Raw genomic sequence first — 22,143 nt, forward strand, 5'->3', positions numbered from 1 at the left:
TTGCGCTATAAAGATTAATCTTTTTAATCAAATCCGTTAGGTGTTGGAGTTGACTCAACATCGGTTCATGATATTGCTTCTTTCATGGGGTGTAGTACAACATCATTTCCTTTTATGTACTTGGGGCTTCCAAGAGGGAAGAATACGGCTCGTCTGAAAGGATGGAAGGTGTTTACTGACAAGTTTAAGAAACGATTATCTACGTGGAAGGTCAAGATCTTTTTTATGGGTGGTTGTCTAACTTTGCTTAGTTTTGTTATGGGTTAGTCTCATTAAAGCTTTTATGGTAGTGATAGTGGGTTCGGTGCTAGTGTTCATCCTCAAGCTGGTTACAGAGTCTGGTCTAGCATTATTGGTTCCATTAGTTAGTTATATGACAGTGGGATTATCTTTGCTTCATTAGTGTGCAAAGTTTTGGGAGATGGGAAAAATACAAGATTTTGGATCAATAATGAGAGTAACACACACCATGATATTGAAAATGTAAATGGAAAACAAATAAATTACAAAACACACCCATTTAACCACAATCATAAAGATGGTGTGTATCCATGAGGAGAAACCTACAACTTGTATTATTAATCAACAATCAAAAATAGGTTAAAAATCACTTACAAGTAACCAAAATGAATTTACAAAACCCTTATCCTTCAAATAAATGGCTAAATATGATAAAGACCACAAACTAGGTAAAAAATGATCCAATATTGCTTTAAATCAACCAAACAACATCCCAATGCTAGTTCAAGTTGTAGAAAAAAATAGCCATGGAGGGCCAAATTGATGGATCGAACTAGCAAACATATATCACACGAACTAGGAGATAAGTTATAGAAAGGTAGTAACTTTATGCTACTTCGACTACTAAATCTATCTAGCAAGACAACTAGCACACCATTCTTGTGGTGATACTCAAACTTGGATGTATAATATATCATTACGATAATCTCTTCAAGGACAATGACAATGTTAAGTATTCATATGTACACATGTCCAAAGTCTATAAAAAGTTATATTTTCTAACCGAATAAATTCATTTTTTTCCAACAAGAATTGTGTGGATGATATAATTGTCTCGTGCTAAAGTGAAGAAAATATCAATTCTATCTATTGCAAATAAAAAATGTTATATAGTAAACATGGTCATCTGGTAACGAAGTTTGTTTCTTTTACCTTACACTTTACTTTTCGCACTATTACTTGTATGTGTTTGCATTTGAAATTGTCTATGACACATTAGTTTATTTCATAAACCGAAAATGTATTTTTACAATATTCCCTCCACACTATAGGAGTAACACTATGGGCAAAAATTGGTTTTGTGGTGGTGGCGACTTCTTCCCGCTTCAATATCCTTTATGGATGAATTGCTTCCGGGTAAGAATACCACACCAAAAAACAAATTGAGAATTTTGTTGAACGACTACACAATTGATTATTTGTGTGGATAGTTTGGAGCTACACAACATCAAAATTTATTCAAATGACCTCAAATCTCATTCGGTGCTCGCAAAAGAGATTCAAGCCCTATCTCAGAATGGGTGGAAGAAGAAAGGGAAGATTATAAATTGAATTGTTCGTGCTCGGATTGCATCTTTGTTTCCATTTCTTGTTTGTAAGTTGCTATGTAATAATGTCTTTCCTTTATTTTTTGAATGTTTTGTATTTATAGCTTCTTACTAATTTCTTTTGTGTCACTGGTGATTCAAAAACATTTGTTTCTCCAAAGTGTAGCAATAAACTAAGGTTATCTTAATTATATTTTTCTATCACAATTTCAAAAGCAAATCTTTCCCAACAGTAGCAAAAATAGAATACAAGATGTGAAGGGTTTTTTTTGAACGACAAGCTGGAATTAATAAATCAAAACAAAACTACCCAAGGGCTAGGAGGTACAAAAGAAAAAGACAGGAAATGATAGAGAACATCAAAACCAAACAAAAGAAATTGCCAAAACTATAGCCTACAGTAACATTTTAAAATCGGATCGCATAGTCTTTTATATTTTTATTTCTATTCATTTTTCTTGGGTTTATTTGTATCAACCAACAGACTCGATCAATTATTTGTATCATGTAGGATAAGATGATTAATTTACATTATAACTGTTATTGATTAATGTTTATATTATAGTTCATTTAAATTAAAACAATAATAATAGAGCTTGTGTCTATAAACTATTAAGTATAAACATATGATTAATAAATATTTTTAATAAAATATATTTAAAACCAATAAAACTTCAATTATGAGCACATCTAATTTGACTAGGATTATTTGATGAAAGGCCACCTCGTGTGATTTTTAATTCTTCTAAAAAGTGTTTTTCCTATTTAAGATTCAGAACTAATGCCAAATTTTGATATAATTTTATCTATTAAAAAATCAATAAAAAAATGTTTTTGATTAGTTATACTTAATTCATAGTCAAATTAGTCGTCAAAGTTCTGTTGTTAAATAAGAATTGGTGGACTTTTTGTAATTGTTGTATTTTATTTTATCCCAAAAGTGTATATATTTGTAGAACAACATAATTATATTTTGTTTGCATCATCAATAAGGTTTTGACCAATACAATATCCGTTTATAATTTTTTTTTGATAAAATTATGTTTTATATATATATATATATATATATATATATATATATATATATATATTTTTAATTTCTCTATTTGGTTGCATAATGTTTAGTTTTTAGTCAAATATCTGTAATGAATAACGCTAGTGAAAATCAAATACCTAAAAGGCTAAAACAACTCAAGAGAAAAGAATTAAGAAAACAACTTTAATGAATATAATCAATTTTATAATTTTTTTTAACAATTTTGAATAAGATAATATAAATAATATTAAAAAGTAATGATTGCTTAAAATAATAAGTACTGTTTAAAAGGAATCTCCTCAAATAATTTTTAACAAATAATTCAAAATAAAAGAAGTCCAATCCTTTGAAATAATTCATTGAAAAATTATTGTTTTATTCGCTCAACAATTAGCATCGTCTTCGCACGCCTAGAAAGCAGCACTAGAAGCACAAGAATTCTATTAATGCCGTCATACCAAATGTGTGTAGGATAATTCAAAAATTAATTACATATAAAAGCATTGAAGTGGTTTTTTAGTCGTCGAATATTAATACTCATACTTTAAAATTTGTAATTCTTTTTTTAATCATGATAGTGAGTTGTTGTATTTTTATAGTCAATATAATAACCTATATTAAATTTATAACTTTTTTTATTGTTTTTACAATTATTATTTTTTTCAATAAGTATATATAAGGGAAATTGAATAACTAACAATTATAATGAGTTTATTTCTAAATAACCAGTTTTTTTTTTTTTCAGTTTTGAAAAATTGTTACTTACTCCGGAGTGCCTTGTTCCGAATTTGATCTTTTGAAGTTTATTTTTTGGTTTATTTTTTTTTCTGGAGAAATCTTTTTATTTACGTTTGAAGTGTTTATTTCAATTTTTTATGCCCGAACATTGTATATAGTTCATATTTATTAAGTTTGTTAAACTTTTTTTTTTATATTTAACTAAAATATATTTTTTTCTCGTAATTCCGGAATTATTAATCGAATTTCGAATTTGTTCTTGAAATTCTAGAGTTTTTTTTCAACCTCTGAAATTTTAGTTCGAAATCCGAAATGTGCCCATTCCGGATTTTGTGGTTATTTTTACCAAAAATAATTTTTTTATTATTTTCTTTAAATACACGTTAAAAAGTTATTTTGATATTACTTTTTATTTTAGTCTTTAATATAAAATATTGTACATCCGTAAATCGTAATGGTCGTTTTATATTTTTATTGTTTTTTCTACTTTTATAATATTGTATGGCGAGATAAAAATAAAATATGTATTAGAGTTAATAGTATTTATTTTAATTTTGGTGTATTGTAATATATTTATTTTATTTAAAGTTATTATTATGTATTTTTTTAATTTATAATATTACGTATGCTTAAAAAATACAAAATTAGATAAAAAGTTTTTATGAATTATTTTACAAACATGAATGTAAATTAGTTGATTTAAATAATAAATTAAAAGTTTAACTGTTTAAGTTAATACCATTTTATTTAGTAAAATCACTAGAAATATAATGTTACAAATTAAAAAAAGTTATAGACGAAGAAGTTGATGGGGGATACTTATTCTCAGGTTGCCTTCTAATTCTCTTTTCTCTAAATGATTCATCATTCACCACACTTGTGTCTTCTGATTGGATGATAGGATCAGCTATAGTGGGTTGTCCTGTGTTGTGTTCTTGGCCTTCATCATAATCAGTGTCAACTTCCATGGGTATTTCATCTTCATGTATGTTTTCTACCACATCACTTCAAGAGTTGAGGTACCCTCTATATCCTTCTTTTTTTTATGGTTTTGTCAGCATGATCATCGTGATACCATGCTGGGAAGTCAAAATTCTCGGATTTGTTATCTTTGTCATGGGATGTATCAGTGTTGTATGGAAAAGTATTTTCAAAGAACCTGACATTCCTTGACAAAACTATTTTGTCATGCTTCACATTATAAACTTTGTAGCCTTTCGTACCCGGGGGTAACCCAAAAACACTCCTAGTCTCCCCCTTTCCTTGAACTTATCACCTCCTGTTTCACTACTATGATAATAGGCAAGGCAACCAAAAACCTTCAAAAATTTATAATCAGGTCTTTGATTAAAAATAATCTCATACGATGCCTTATTTCCAATGGTTTTGGAAGGAAGTCTAATAATGTGTGTCACTGACATGACACACTCTCCCGAAAATTTTGAGGGTAATTTTGCTTCAAACTTGAGCGCCCTAACGGTTTCGAGAAGGTGACTGTAATGGCCGCAGATTCGGGCTAGTCAATTTAGAGACAATGAGCATCAACAATGACTTTTTGATTGAAGATTATTTAGAATGAGTAATCTTAACCAAGTTGTAGTATATGTTACAAGGGTTCCGTACATATAAAGAACGTCGAAATCTGAGTTATAACGAAGAAGGTATGGCCCGTCGAAGTTTCGCGACAAAACTGACACGACATTGCGCGACGTAAATAGTGAATTTACGATAGAGGACTTTTTAGCCTTAGCAATCTAAACAAAATTCATAGTATATGTCAAATCGAGAGCGTGCATAAAAAGAACGCCCAAATCTGACTTTGTATGAGGAAGTTATGATTTTTTTAAGATTTGGTTTAGCAGTGCACAGTCCAAAACTCGAATCTTAGATCGATCGGTTTTTGGCCAACGCGACCTAAATGAGAATTGAAGATCTCATTAATAAGAGTTCACGATAAAAAGACAGAAGAAAACGGAGTCCGTATGTAGAAGTTACGAATTTTTCGCTGTTGTTTAACAATATAATCTCCTCATACTGTTAAATTTAAGATCGGTCGAGAATTAGACGACAGAGTAAAAAGGAAAGTTGTAGATCTTATTTTTACCTACACGTAGATATAAAGAACGTCGAAAACAGAGCTCGTATGTGAAAGTTATGAATTTTTGAAAATCGACTGTTTTACCCCCTATGTGCGATGTCACGTGTCAGCACCAGACTTTGCCTTGGTGCCCAAGCTAGCTCAAGACGTGAGCACTACTTTCTCACGATGTGAGAGGGATCCTGGCAGCCTATAAATAGAAATGCAAGCCCTCTTCATTCCTCACACCTTACCCTTTCTTCCTTCACTCTATACACTCTCTAATACCCCCTAAAACCCCCAAAAAGCCTAAGGACCCCCTAGCACGAGAAGGAAGCACCGGAGCTCCCGACGGCTCCGAGAAAAAGAGCTTTTCGGCTCGTAAACGTTGCCCCAGCAAAGCCCGGTTTTAATAAAAACCCGTTATAAGTAAGATACGTCTACCCTATTTTAAGTATAGCTTATGTTTAAATATAATATCGTTATTATGAACCTATAAATAAGATTTATCAGTGATTCAAAGTTGTTATACTGATTGATCTACTTACGGGAATGATGTCTAGGCTGTGATTTAGTGAGGTGTTTAAAGTGGGATTTCCAAACAGTATACTTCGTATACCAAACGGACCCTACCTCCGATATGATCCTACCTGGTTGTTCCTTACTTGATAGATCATGAAGTAGACTTTGAGTTAATGACGAATCTAGACTAATAATTAGTCGCAATAAATATTAGACTAAAATCTAGTGGTAATAGTACTTGGTTTCGTCGAAGGAAATCATATTGTTAAAAAGCGAAACGTTGCTTGAATTTCGAGTCGTCACTTTAACAAGTGAGTGCATAGTTACTTTCATCTTACACATAGATATGAAGTATTGTATATAAACTATGTGCTATGTGTGCATATTACTTGAATACTTGTTGTCTATGCTGGATGAACTGTTTTATAAATGTTTTAAATGATTTAAACTGTATACGTATTTTATATCTACAAAATGTGTTGGGTAGAACATGGGTAGATTAAAGATGAGATAAATGATGAGAGATGAGAGATGAGATGAATGATGAGCGACGATATATAAGTGGTAAAATATGGTGAGAAGCGATGACCTAAGCGATGAGCCAAAGCAATGAGCCAAAACGATGATCCAAACGATGAGCCAAATGATGACCTAAGCGATGGCCCCGTCATTTAGAAGAGTATGGATAACAACCACGGAATATTCTAGACAGTCCAGTGGAACACTAGTAGGCTCGCAACCTGTTGGTATTGTGAACGATGTGTTCACCGGTGTACTCTAAAAACCCATTGACATGTATTGCGAGTGGACTCTCGAAACGATATTGTCAATAAACGAGATAAACCCCGACGACTATGCAAACTTAGTGCCTAAACCATGGAAACTGTGGATTTAGTGTCTGATGAGTGAACCCTGGCATCTATGGATTTAGTGCCTGTTGAGTAAACCCTGGCAACGATGGATTTCGTGCTTATTCCTTAGGATAATCCTTAGGAATAAATGAACGATGAATAACTGATTCTTAGGGTAGATCCTTAAGAGTAGAGAAGATAATGTGGATGGGTAATTGAGTTGATTGTTCGATGTTTAAATATAATAATTATATTATTGTGGGTTGAAAACCCTATGTACTCACCAGGTTTCCCAACATGACCCACTCCAGCTTATTTGTATCACAGGTGACGATACGAAGTTACATTACACTAAGAGATTAAAGAGGTGTAGATCACTAGTGTAAATGAATGTGAGTTCTTTTTATGCTTATGTTTCTGTATTAACGATGACATCCCAAATGTTTTAAAATGAATAAAAATACATTTCTTGGGAAATGATTTGATAACGTATTTATCATGTTTTTCTGGGAACAAATTCTGCAACATTTTTATTAAAAGAAGTACTCTGATTTTTATAAAGCATAAACTAAATCGGTCTTTTTTGGCTATGAAAATGGGGATGTTACAGTGACGGTGCTTTCGTTAAACCACATCATTTTGTTGTGGTGTATGTGGGCAAGTGGTCTCAAGTAAAATTTCATTGCTCGGTATAGAAATTGACCATTCGGTTTGATGTAAACTCTCCACCATTATCACACTGAACCTTTTGACAATTTTGTTAAATTGAGTCTTGATCATCCCATGGAAAGAAATTAAGAAATCATTGGCTTTTGATTTATGTTTTAAAAGAAACACCCATACAGACTGACTGAAGTCGTCCATAATGGTTAAGAAATAGTTTCCTCGTGTGAGGGATGGAGTTCGGTATTTTCCCCAAATGTCACAATGTAAAAGCTCAAAGCAATCTTTTGTTTTAATGGAACTAATTGGAAGCGGTAACCTGGAGAATTTTGCCTTAACACAAGAATCACATAAAATATTGTTTGTATCTGAAGGAGCATTTTTGACAAAATATAGATGAGAATGCTTGTCGTGAGAGGCATGGCCTAATCGTTTTTCCACACATCAACGGTGGTCATCATAGCCATCATCTCGCTTCATATAATCTCCATTCGATAAAGCCCCTTTATGCATTTGCCTACTCCAGTTAGCTGCTTTGTATGCATGTTTTGCATAACACAAAATCCGGGAAGAAAGTTACTGCACACCGAAGATCCTTTGCCAATCGAAAAAATGAAAACAAATTACATGTGAACTTTGGAACATGTAGGGGGCCCTTGATTCGCAACCCGTTAGGCAAGTTTCAAACATCCTTTCCTTCAACAGATATGGAGGCACCATTTGGTATAGTAATTGGTAACTCATGCGTGGTCTCTATTTTTCTTTCAAACCAGTCGGCTCTGTGGGTGATGTGCTCGGTTGTGCCCGAGTCTATGATGCAATCATTACAATGATTGGCCTTCCTTATCGTGTTAGGAATTATTGGTACACATTCTTCAACTGAACTGTTATTTTGTGAAAAAATATTCAGAAATTATTGATATTGTTCGTTGTTCAATCCCGGTATAGGACTTCTTTCGGTTTACACATCAGTCGCCTTGACCTCTGTCTTTTCTTGTTGTCTTCCCCTTCCTTACCACCACTCTGGATAACCTATGATTTTGAATCAATTATCACTTATGTGACCATGTTTTCCACGAACCTCGCATTGCCCCATTTGATCGATTGTCTATTTATCACCATCATGATGTTCTTTGATTTTAGGGTTTTTGGGTGAGCGGCTCGTATAACCCGCTATGATACTATATAAACTTTGTTTTGTATTTTCTCATCATTGACAATTGGAAAACAAAGGCCTAAATAGGAAAAACATAAGAAAGGAAAGACACTAATCTAGGAACATAAGAAAGGAAATCAAATCAGAAAATATTTTCCATTCTATAGCATTCTCATGGCAAATATAAAAACTTGGTTCTTGCCAAAGCGTAATAACAGGCACAACGATACCAACACTATCAACAACAATAAAACTTACTCCCGAGCAACAATCCTACAACCAGTTTTGTCTTCCTCCCGAAAAATTCAGTTATAATATGTATCCCCATTTTTCACAACATATTCCAGAAACTCGATACCAAATTCTCCACCCGAAGCATCACAATTCTATGATGCTCAAAACTTCACTTCCCGCACCCACCCATCAAACCTAAAATGAGGAATTAAGCGAAGAACCTGAATTGATCGTCGAATGCTTTTTATCAACGACTTATATCGACGTATTCAAAGATAAGCAACGCGACAATCAACTAATGTCGTAGGTTTTTGACAGTGAGTTCTGGATCATTTTAATGAGCAAGTTGAAGGTTCAAATCATTCAAGGAATCAAATGAACTCCAAATGGAAGGATCTACAAAAAAAAATGTAACAATTTTAATGCAATATTTAACCAAAAGACGAAGAGTCTGGCTAGTTGGAGATATGATTGTACGCCAAAAAAACGATGAAAATTCCCCTTCTCATTCATCCAAAAGGACTAAAACATTTTATTACAACGCCTACACAACCTCTTTGGATATACAATTTTCACTTGAATTAAACGACACATAAGCGATTAATCTTGACTCACAACCATCGAGGCAATGTAAAGGGAAGAAACCGACATCCATGGAGAAACATAATATATATTACTTTAAATAAATAATTACAATTAGATAATTAATTATAAAAAAAACGTCATCCAATATACTTTCTAATGAGTTTATAAAGGGTGTTCAGGGTTGTTTATATAAATATGCTCATACCTTTTGTTCTTATTTATCCTCCTGACTATATGAAATTGTGACAAGTATCATATTTTGATACAATTAGTAACATTTCAAGATATTTGTCATTATTTCATATGGGTAGGAGGATATATAGGAACAAAAGTAGGAGAAACGTAGAGAATTGAGATTTTGAGAAATGAGAACATACCTGATTGCTGATTGATTCCAACGGGGAGAGCCGAGAGGAGCAATGATCAGTTGATCATTGATTCACTAATCAACGACAAATGACAAGCGCGTTTAACACTAATCAGTAAGGACTGACGAGGGTAGGGCGTCAACGATGAGTCGATGATGCTCATTTGGAGTTCTGGACTTTGATTCAGACTCATGGAGAGAAGAGGGTGTAACGCTCTGATTCTCAGGTATTGAACTATGTTGAATCTTTTTGGTCTTTAGGTCTACTCGATGGGTTGGTTGCCCTACTCGTCGAGTAGCAGCGGGTTGGTCCACGTGTTTTAGTGACCTACTCGCTGAGTCCAAGAAGAGACTCGACGAGTAGGAGCTGGCAGATGAAACCCTAAATCCCAGGATTTTTCACCCTATTTAAAGAAGCACAAGCCTCCTTTGGCCTCTTTACAGTCCATTGAGAATACAGAAAGGCCCTAACTCGAGTGTGTGTGTATTCTTTGGAGGTTTTAGCTTGGAGGGAAGTTTTGGTGAAGGAATCACTTGGGAAGCAAGCTAGTTGAAGCAAGAGCTTGTGGGTTTCAAGTTCTGCATCAGAAAGGGCTCTCTTGAATTGAAGGTATTAGATCGTTTTTCCCTTGGCTCATTTTCTCCTAAACCCTTTTGTGCATGAGTTAAGGAAAGGGTTCTTGTGTTTAAGCCAAAATCTGAATTTGTAACTTCAGATCTGGACCCCCCTTGGCTTCTAGATTTATGAAGCCATCAGCCTTGTCTAGTATGAGCCTTCTCTTAAGGATGTGACCTCATTGCAAGCTTAGTTGTTCCATTTTAGGGTCTTAAAGCCTTGCATGCACGTAAAGTTTGCAACTTTATGTCATAAGCATGCCTAAGGAAGTAGGATATGCAATTTGGGGCCTTGGCATGGCTTAAAAAGTGACTGCATGGCTAAAGGGCTGAAGGGACTCGGCGAGTCGCATAGTCGACTCGGCGAGTCATATGAAGATAGGTATTGAACTCGACGAGTTGGATGAACAACTCGGTGAGTCCGATGAAGATTGTCGTAGACTCGACGAGTTGGATGAACAACTCGGCGATTCGGTTAATGTTTCCCCAAATTGATGAATGCATGTGAACCTGTCGAGTTGCAAGAAGGAAAACTCGACGAGTGGCCTTAGGGTTTCGATCGCGAACCATAGGGACTCGACGAGTCACTCCGGGGACTCAGCGAGTGGACGAGTATCTCGAGGAACTCGGCGAGTAGCCGAGGGTACTCGACGAGTAAGGATCAACATGGACTGTTGACTTTGGCATTGACCAGGGGGTTGACTAGTTGACTTATGGGGTACCTTGGGAGGTTGAGAACTTACGAGTACGGTTCTATTATGATAATAGGTGGTGGTTTGTGGTCGTGATCTGAGAATTGGAGTTTAGTTACCGAGCCGACATTTGCAAGGTGAGTTATCCTCACTATATCAATAGGGTCTAAGGCACCAAGGCCAGCCCTTTAGTTGTTATCTTGGTTATGGTATGCTATATGTGGTTATGATCTGATAGTTCGGTATCAGGATAGACGGTATGTTATTATGCTCTTATGATCCATAGGGATTGGTATGTTAGTGACCTGCTAGGTCGGTGCTCGGATTATGAGGGATTGTTAGTATTGATGATCAGTGAGATAGTTATGTTTGATACCTGTGTATGCCAGTATATGTTAGTTATGCGCACTTGATTATTTGCTTGATGGTTGGGTTGAGGCAGTCCTGCATTGTGTTGAAGGCCAACATACCCTACGAGCGGTCCGGAGAGACTGTAGACCTGAGGAGGGCGGTCCAGTCATGTCGAAGGCTCGGGATAGACTCAGTTAGACTGTAGGCCCTACAGGGCAGTCCAGTCAGGCCGAAGGCCCAGTATGCATGTTGTTGATTATTTGTTACTGATATGGTATTATCGGTGTGGTATTGGTATTTTGGGGGTAGCTCACTAAGCCCTCAGGCTTATAGTTTTCAGTTTATTTTTTCAGGTACTTCAGGAGATCATGGCAAGACGAAGGTGTGACCGTACCACTCCACATCCTTATGATTTTGTTATTCAGACATTGTGATGAATAATATTTTGAAAACATTTTGTAAAACACTATATGGTTTTATGGTTGAAAAAGTTTAAATTTGGCTTAAAATTTTTGGATGTTACACAGGGGGCCACAACCCACATCTTAAATATCTAGCCTAATTTGCATAAAAAATCGGTTATTTACACTCCTAACAAAAACATCAAGGGGGGGGGGGGGGGGGGGGGACAACCCCTCCTGGCCCGTGATAAGTTACGCCCTTGCATATGAAATGCTGACAAGTGTCTCATTTTGATAAAAATTTATAATATTTTAAAGAGAAATTAAACATCATCCTCCCTTTTATTCCTACTTTTCTTCCTACCTATTTAAGATGATGAAAAATATACAAATTTAACATTTATTTTAAGAGAAATTGGATATCCTCCTACTTTTCTTCCTAATTATCTTCCTACCCATTTAAAATGATGACAAATGTTCGAAAATATTATTAGTTTTTTCTAAATAGGACACATGTTACAATTTCATATGGGTAGAAAGATAAATAGAAAGAAAAGATAGGAGGATATTTAACTGCTCCTATTTTAAAACACTTATCATCATTTAACATAGGTAAAAATATAATTAGGAGGAAAAGTAGAAGGATATTTAATTTCCCTTATGTTATTTTGTAAAAATGGTTAACAATTTATCTGATACCAAAACAAGAGGTTTTTTTTTTATTTTTTTTTATTTTTTCTAAATGTTTGAATTATTTTATTCGGTATCATTTATAATAAAATATAAATGTTTTTTTATTGTTTACCAAAATTACCTTATACTTATAATAATGAAACAACTTAACAAAAATAAAGCTCCTTTATTTAAATCAATAAGAAAGTAATTTCTAGTTTATTATATTTAGGATTATGATCAATTCCAAAATCATAATTTCGGTAAGCCCAACGGTGTAAATCAACCTTGTTACTTTAAATATCATTTGTTTTACTTGGTGTACGTGCATGGATCGTATTCTGTCTGTTATGGTCCTCTCTCGTCTGGGTGTTCATATCCCTTCCACCTCTTGTATTAGCGGAGTGTTAATACCCCTTTGTGACATCTTCAAATTTACAGTCATTTTAAAACTTTTTATTTATGTTTATTTTAAATCAGAGTGATCTTTATAAATGCATAATTTGTCTCATTAAAACTATTTCCGAAGAAAGTGTTTTTCATTGATTATTACATTAATATTTAGCAGTCTACGAACTCCTTAAATCTCTCAACATATAATTTCATTATATATTAGTGCTTTCACATTACAACCTATGATACAAAGAAACTAAGCGGGTCAGGTTGGGAACCTTGGTGCGCACCTAACCTTTTCAACCCACAATATTATATTCTTATCATTATATAATCTTCAGCATTTAAATGTCCTAGTTACCTCATTCCCGTCATTCTCTCTTCTTAATCCTAGATTGATGAGTACGAGATCTTTTCTAAAGGATCTTTGATAGTAGTCGTTTATATTTCCCTAAATGATTAGGCACAACAGTATAACAATACTTTAGTCATGGCATGGTAGTACAAATTTCATTTTTAGATAAGCATGGTAGTATACTGACACTTTGGACAGGCATGACAGTATGATAGTACTTTTGGATAAACACGACACGTCTCGACTTATTGTTTCGCATAGTTCTCACTAACCTATCACAACCGTCATCTTACACAACCCTATCACAACCTCTCATTTATTATTTTACACAGCCTATTACTACCCAACCATATTATTAAGTATGACATACGATTAGATCAAGTAACAATTGTCTCATATTGTACAAATATATTAGACACGACAAAAACATCGCATAACATTTAAGCATTTAGAATACTTATATCTATGTATAAGTTGAAAGTAATATGCACTCACTTGATAAAAGTGGATGCCTCAGAATTTGGGCAGAACCTTGCCTTGGTACTTTAACTTTTCCTCTGATGTGACCTAAGTACAATTAATACTGTGTCTTAGTCTAATGATCATGGTGACTAATGATAGTCTGAATTCCTCACTAATCCCAATGTATACTAAGAGTTCTATCAAGTAAGGATCACACATGCAGGAAAGTTGGGAGGGAGGACTATTTCGACTTATAGCCTTTCTAAAATCCAACAGCTAAGCCAACGTGACCAGTATAGACACCTCTCCTATAAGTAGATCAATATGTATTCTGACTTGGAATCACTTATAAATCTTATATATAGGTTCATAATAACGAATTATGACCATAAATATAAGTTACACTGAAAGCAAAAGAGTATAGCTTAACTTAAAGAGGTTTTAGCAAAAACTGGGAAAACGCACGTTACAGAACTTTGAAACCGAAAGCTTCTATTTGACGGACTCCTAGGCCCCTCAAAACCTTGCTGAATACCCTAGGGAAACCCCAAAAGTAGGATCTAAAGTAATATGGAGGTTGAAGAGTTTTTTAGGGAAGATTTGGTGTGGAATGAAGTGAAAAACGGAAGGAGTATATATAAGGCCAGGTGTGTGCGTCGTGCATAGACAAGAGGCACACGATGCCCTTGAGCATGAATGGCTCCTCTTAGCTGATGACATGTGTCATCGTCGTAGAAGCTCACCTCACCTCCTTCTAGAAGCAGCCACATGTCACACTCTCGTGGTGCCGCGCGTCCGAATTTATGGTGCCACGTCTCCTCGTCGTTGTTGGAGAGTCGCCCCTTGCCATGTGGCACACTCTGGTGTTGCCATGTCATCGCATTAGGTCTTTTCCTGAAATCTTCGGATTACCATAACTTTCGCATATGAGCTCTGTTTTGGATGTTCTTTATATCCCCGGAATCCTCTCGAAGAGCTCCAAAACTTCCATTAAGGTCTCAACATCTAATTCTTGCTCTAACAAAATTCAAATTTAAACCGGTTAGACTGTTAAATTCCATGTGAAATTCATAACTTCTTCATACGAACTTTGTTCTCGACTGTCTTTTTATCGACGGGTTCATGTTCATGAGATCTTCAATTCTCGTTTAGATTGTTTCGGCTAACAATCAATCGAGTAGAATTTCGATTTTCGTACCCGCACTGATGCACTGAAACTTTGAAGAATCATAACTTCATCTTACGAAGTCAGATTTGGACATTCTCTATGTGCATGCTCTCGGTTTAACAAATACTATGACTTTCATTTAGATTGCTTAGGCTAAAAAATAATTTATCAAAAATTCAATTATTACGATATGCAGAGTCGTGCCGGTTTAATCGCAAAACTTTGAAGAAGCATAACTTCTTCGTACAAAGTCAGATTTCATCATTTATATGCACGGAATCCATGTCGCCTATACTATAACTTGATGGGTTTGAGCCAAAAGAACATGTTATGTGCTCATGCAAACCCTAATGCTTGGATATAGGTTTCTCTATTGTACATGCAATTCATCCAAGACTTATAAAACCTAGATCTAGCATACATATTTCGAAATTAACATATGAAAACAGATCTAGATGATTACCTCTTCTTCAATGGATTGAATCTTCTTGTCTTGGAGCTTAGAGTCACAAGTGTTACTCATCTAATGGCTTACAAACATCACAAGCAAGAGGATGCTAATTGAGAGAGAGGGGGGATGGCACAATTTCGGCTATGAAGACTCCTAGGGTTTCAAGTGGCCGAAAATTGGAAGTCCTAGGGTCCTATTTATACTGGTGCTGCTAGGGTTTCATTCAAAACCCTAATGGATAACTTAGGCCTTAAGCAGTCCAAGGAAGCTTCTGGAATAGGGCCTCTATGGCCGAAATTAGGATGGACACATCCTTAATTTCGTCCAAGCCTAGTCCACAAGCCTTCTCAACCCAATACTCAACTATCATACATTTGAAAGTTTAAGTTCCCTTTATTTAATTAATGTCTTTTAGCCACAAAATTAATTCTTAATTAATTCTTGTCTAATATTAATTAAAGTATATGATTTCTCCTTTAATATATTATTCATATAATATTTTAATGAACCATAATAACCTCTCTCCTCATAAATCATCCTATCATGTTGCTTTGGTGAAGGCAACCCAAAAGGAATATGCACAAACGGGTCAAGTACATACCAAATATAGTTACAGGCTTAGACACTAATCCAACATAACTTTGGTTAAAATTATTTATCCTAAATAACCTTATATTAAAAACTCATTTTTAACGCTTATTATATTTTAATTGACTAGCCCAAATATGCGGGTGTTACACCCTTTCATCTCTTGTACTAGCTGCTCGACGAGTATTGATGGGTCGGATCACATCCTCGTGTGTTATCAGTTTGCTATTGACACTCTTGGGAAGATTTTGAACAGGTGTAATATTTCATTTCAATATTTCTCCATGGTTAGCAAACTGTCAACCAATCACTTTTACGGCTAGTTAGGAGAACTGTCTAAAGAGACGAAAGATTTTGGTTGTATTGTATATGGTTATCTTTGGTGCATGTGGAGGGCTCAGAATGATAAAATCTTATTGATCTTCAATAAGATTTGCTCTTCTTCCACAAAACTAATGGATAACATTATTACCATTGTGTTTAAATGGGTTAAACATAATTATGAGGTTTGTAATTGGGTGGATTGATGTTGTTCCCCTATAAAAATTATTTATCTTGTATTGTTTTTTTTTTTTCTGGCTTGCCTTGTGGCTTGATAGGCTAGGGTTTTATTGATTCCCGTCATTTCCAAAAAAAATTAAGATTATCATTATTTGAATATTTGACTTTATTATTTAAAGAATTAATTAATTAATAAAAAGATCAAAATATTAATGAATTATATATAAAATACGAAATTTATTTCAATTTTTTTTTTAAACGACAAATATATATTAAAAGAAATACTTCACATCATCAAGACCACGCAAAGAGGAAGTACAAAACAAATTTCAATCAACTATAACAATATTTTACTCATTATTTACCAATAAATATTAAGAAAACAAGATCTAGATTTAACAATTGCCCTTTTCTTAGCTTCAAGTGTATTGAAGAAGGCTTCTCAATTTGTTCACCATGATTTTTCATACATTTATCGATATAACTTGTCTTTCATCTCAATGAAATCATCGGTGTTTAATTTATTTAAAATAAGTTAATATACAAATTTAACATGTTAAACTGAAACTTGGGATTTTTGTAACTATATGAAACAAAGACAAACACCATCGATTGATTCAAGATGAAACAGAAACGAAAACAACTTAGAAAATTCTTTACAGATTGAAGAAGTTTGACAAGCTTCTTACTCAGTCTTTATTCCTCTCAGTTTCACAATCTTTTCACGGAAGATCTTCACCCACCTAAACTTTCGCGTTGACAAGAATCATATCTTGTGTTACTCCGCCCAATTTCATCTCCTCCTCCACCAACAACCCCTGCTGGATCAGACCCATTCTCATAACATTAGCCGTGTGCTCCAACAGATCGATATCCGATTCCAGACCCGCCCATTCGATTTCAAGTTGTTTCGTCAACTCTGCATCTCTTCCCAAACGCTTTGCTTCCAATAGCTCTTGCTTCTTGCTGGCGAGCTCTGTTTTCTTCTCTCCGATCGTCGCCATGATTACCGGCAACTTTGAGATGAACGACGACTGTCTGTGGCTGTGGTCCATTGGAACGAATGAGGTCGAATGGTGGTTTATTGGGAGGGCAGGTTTAGGCGTATTTATAAAGGAGAGATTTCTTGGGGAAGAATACCATCGGGATTGGAGTTGAACTTCCGCAGACTACATTGCGATTTCCACCACCTACCACTCACATAAATTATAATTTACCTCAATATATTTATACATTTATTATAAATTATTTATTAAAATTTGATATACCAAATTAAATTAAAAATTAATTTATACAAAATATATTCTTTATCCTACAGAGGACGATGATGAGTTTAAAACCGTCGTCCAAATCTCGGTTGTTCAAACTCCCCGAACTTTCAATCTTATCCGCATAAACTCCTTTAATTTACAGTTTTTTTCCAGTTTCCTCCCAAATGCGCACGACTTCGTCTTCAACCTCTTCACAGTTATGTAACTTCCCATGTCACTTCAATCTCTCCGGTTTGCTCTCCACTACTTCACAGGATCTCCACTCCACGTTTCTTCTCACCTATAAACACTAAGGTTGCTTAAAACCAAAGGATTCTTTATACTAATATTACTAACGTTAGGAAATGTATAACCGCTTCATGAATTTCAACCCCTTGCTTTTCTTCCGATGCGATACTGACCGCAATAACTCGACATTTATAGTTTTCTAGCGATTTCTTCTTCTCCCCGTTGCGGCTCCTTCACTCCATGATTTGCTGCCCATGAACCCTAACTTCCCCCGCTTCTTCTCCCAACGAACGACCCATTATCGCCATCACTACTGGTGGTTGTCGAGGCCAACAAAATTAATAACCCTAAATCTTTTATACTAAAATAGTGTATAGTGGTAAATGGATCGTATCCACGAAGATTGGTTCAATTGTATAACTATATGAAAAATCTCTTTGTAATAATACTTGTAAAATAACAATAAAAGTAAAAATGAGGATTTTGGTCTTTTGAAATACTTGAAATAAACTAAAACTAAACTAAGATTTAAATGGACAATTTAACAAAAACAAGATTTTGATGTAAAATCAATAAGGGAAAGATGGTTAACTTAAGGTTTTCCCACTTTGACTTTTGATGAACATATTATTAGAATCCAATGATGCAATACTTGTTTTAAATCCTTAATTTGGCTATAGTAATCCAAGAAGCTTGAGATTACCTAGATTTTTCTTAGTTATTGAAATGGTTAGAGAAGCTCATAACAATTTCCTTAGTCAAAATCACAATTCCCATTAAGCATGTAATTAGTGAAAGTCAACTAGCATTAAGAACCAAAAAGTTACCAAATCCAAGAGGAGTCAAATGCTTTCACTAATATGTTGGAGAAAATGTTTTTATGATTGTGTGAAGTAAAACTAACACAAAAATCACTTGTTGCTTGCTAATTTGAAGATCTTTTACTTAATCAAGAAATTAGCCAACTAATCACCACAAACACATGTAAACTCGTGAATAAAAACATACAAGTAGTGATAAGGTGTTAAAACACAAAACATTCTCATAAAGATTCAAACACAAGTTTGTGGAGTCTTCAACATTCAACCAAAAAGTCAAAGGATTCACCAATGTCAACCAAAATTTGTCTATCCAAGCATGGCTAAACTTAAGAAAACAAAGTTAGTAAAGATTGTACCCAACATTTTACAAGAATCAAGAGATGAAAAGATGATGTTCTTGAGGTGTTCTTAGCCTTCAAAAGTCTTCTAAACTCCAGAGAGAATGTCCCAAAATTGGATGTCCAAGATAAGGCTAAAGTGGCACACCAACCTTCCCAATATAGAGCACCAAACAAAATCCCAAAAATGCCCCTGCAGGAATCCATGCGGGCCGCGTGGAAACCTTATGCGGGCTGTGTGAGTGTGACGGGATTTTGGCTTTCTTCAAGTCTTGGGCCTCCACAGCTTAACCATTGGCCCAGTTTGAGCCCGATCAGTTTCTAGCCCATTTTTCTTCAAGATGTCTTGTAACGCCCCATTCCTGGTATGTTGCTTCCGTGGCATTTATTTAGAAGTTTTCGAGAGGGACTCGGCGAGTCTATGGCCCGACTCGTCGAGTAGGGACGAGATTTCGAGCACGTGTTAGTCGGCGACTCGGCGAGTCCATATTCGGGACTCGGCGAGTCTGCCTGCCAGGTAGAAACCCTAAATCCCCGGGTTTGCACCCTATTTAAACCACCTTATGAGCCCCAAACTCGTTCCCTTCACCCTCAGAGCATCATTTAGCAAACCCTAATCATTCCCTTGAGTAATTGAGCATTTCTTGTGTGAATCTTGAAGTTTTGAAGAGAAGAAGGAGGCTAGATCCAAAGGAGAAGAAGAAGATCCAAGGTCTTGCACCCATTTCAGAGTTTATTGAGGTATCAGCCGATTCCCTTCTGTTTCTATGATTTATTTCTCTTTCACAAGCATATTTAGCCTCTTTTAGCCATTTCTTAGCTTGTTCTTAGTAGAGAGATCACATTAGATTGATTAGCCTTCAGATCTAGCCATGCTTCAGTTCCAAAATTGTAGATCTATCACCTTTTATAGAGCCATTTTGCATGATAGCCCTAGATCTACTCTTCTAAGTGCCTTTTTAGCCTTTATATCCCTTTTCATGCGTATGTACACGTAAAGTTGGAAACTTTACGTGGTAAATCAGCCTTAGAAACTCAGATCTATAAATTGTATGCGGTGGTTTTGATCAGAATCGAGTTTTCAGGATCTGCATGCATGTGACTCGGCGAGTCGTTCTTCGGACTCGGCGAGTCAGGTCGCGAGTCCCCGATCTTTACCCTTTGAGTGATTCCGAGTGGAGGCCAGTGAGCAGTAGGATGGACTCAGTGAGTCGAAGGTTAGACTCAGTAATGGAGGGACTCGACGAGTTGTTCATACAACTCGGCGAGTCCAAGACAACCTTCTTAGATCGAAGAACAACTCGTCGAGTTGTTCATATGACTCGATGAGTCGGATGCAGATTGCCTGAGCTTTTGAATCAAGAGGGTACTCGTCGAGTCGATGCCATGCTCGACGAGTAGCCACGGGTAGGGTTGAGAAGTGAGACTAGGGACTCGGCGAGTTGGCGGCCCAACTCGGTGAGTCAGGTCAACTGTAGGTTGACTTTGACCGGGAGAGTTGACTTTGACCAGGGGTAAAAGAGTCATTTACCCAATGCAGTGATTAGCATCTGATTGAGTGTGTTTATGGATTTGTAGCCGGGGAGATACCGGAGCTGCAACAGTTAGCTTCCAGAGCCATACACACAGCAACTAGTTCACGAGGTGAGTTTCCTTCCAGTAGGAACGGGTATAAGGCCACAACGCCGGCCCGTACAGTCAGCAGTAGTTTCTGGACTTCGGTCCAATGCAGTAGTTAGTATGTTTGACGCCACCGTGGCTCAGACATGATTTATGTGTTTATGCTAGTTGATATGTTATGCTATGCTGTGTTCAGTTAGTCCGGACTTCGGTCCGATGTAGGGAACGGGGTCCCAGTCAGTTTCGGACTTCGGTCCGATGTAGGGGACGGGGTCCCAGTCAGTTTCGGACTTCGGTCCGATGTAGGGGATGGGGTCCCAGTCAGTTTTCGGACTTCGGTCCGATGCAGGGGACGGGGTCCCATATAGTTAGTCCGGACTTTGGTCCGATGCAGGGGACGGGGTCCCAGTCAGTGGGCAAGGCCCAGTATGTGCTTTATATGTATTGTATGGTATGTGGTAGTTTGGGGGAGCTCACTAAGCTTCGTGCTTACAGTTTCAATTTTGGTTTCAGGTACTTCCGCAAGCAAAGGGAAGAGCTCGGGATGATGGCATCGCACACACCACAGCTTCAGTTTTTGTCCTGGGAGTTGATTCAGTTTCTTGATATGTTTGGATACAGTTGTGATACAGTTCTTCTCACAATATTTTATTATGGTTTTCGAAACACGCAACGTATGGTTTTATTATGCGATACTCAGTTTCATGTTTTTTGTTATAATAAAAATTGAAATTTTTGGATCGTATTTTTGGGTTGTTTCAAGTTGGTATCAGAGCCTTGGTTTGAGGGATTCGGGCGCACTCCCGAGTGTGTCTGAACTCAAACTAAGGAAGTGGTAAAAAGTTAAAAAAAAAGGATTTTGAAAAGCACTTAGAAAGAAAAGAATTTTTAAACAAGATAAGGGTGTGGTGCATGCGATCAGCCGAGCTCAAGTAAGTACTCCCAAATTACCCATACACGTTTTATTATGATTAATTGTTCCAGTTTCAGTAGAACAGCATGCTAGTATAGGACTAAGGATCTAGGAGGATGCCTTATGTGTCTGCTATATGTGTTTCAGCTTTATGAGAATTGCATGCTAGTATTGAGTAGACAGCAGTAGGATAGCCTGTTTAGGTTATGCCTGGTAGCGCGAGCTTAGCATTGTATGCTAGTACACTTCCTCGTTATGAGAGTAGATTTGCTTGAGTAGTTTCCGGTGTCCGAATGCTGCTTGCTTCGTGCTTTGTAGAACTCTTGGTGATGAGAGTTAGCCGTTAGGTGAATACGTTACGTCACATGTGATCACGGTTGAATAATCTCAGAGTGTTGGATTTGGCCCTATTGCGCAGCTCTTGTTTAAGTCCAACCGTTGTAAGGACGAGCCTTTACTCGAAGGATTATCCGAGCCTCATCACATGTGATGGTATTCAGGTGATG

The sequence above is a fragment of the Lactuca serriola genome, chromosome 5, assembly GCF_051521515.1.
Source record: "Lactuca serriola cultivar US96UC23 chromosome 5, Lser_US96UC23_V15, whole genome shotgun sequence".
NCBI lineage: Eukaryota > Viridiplantae > Streptophyta > Magnoliopsida > Asterales > Asteraceae > Lactuca > Lactuca serriola.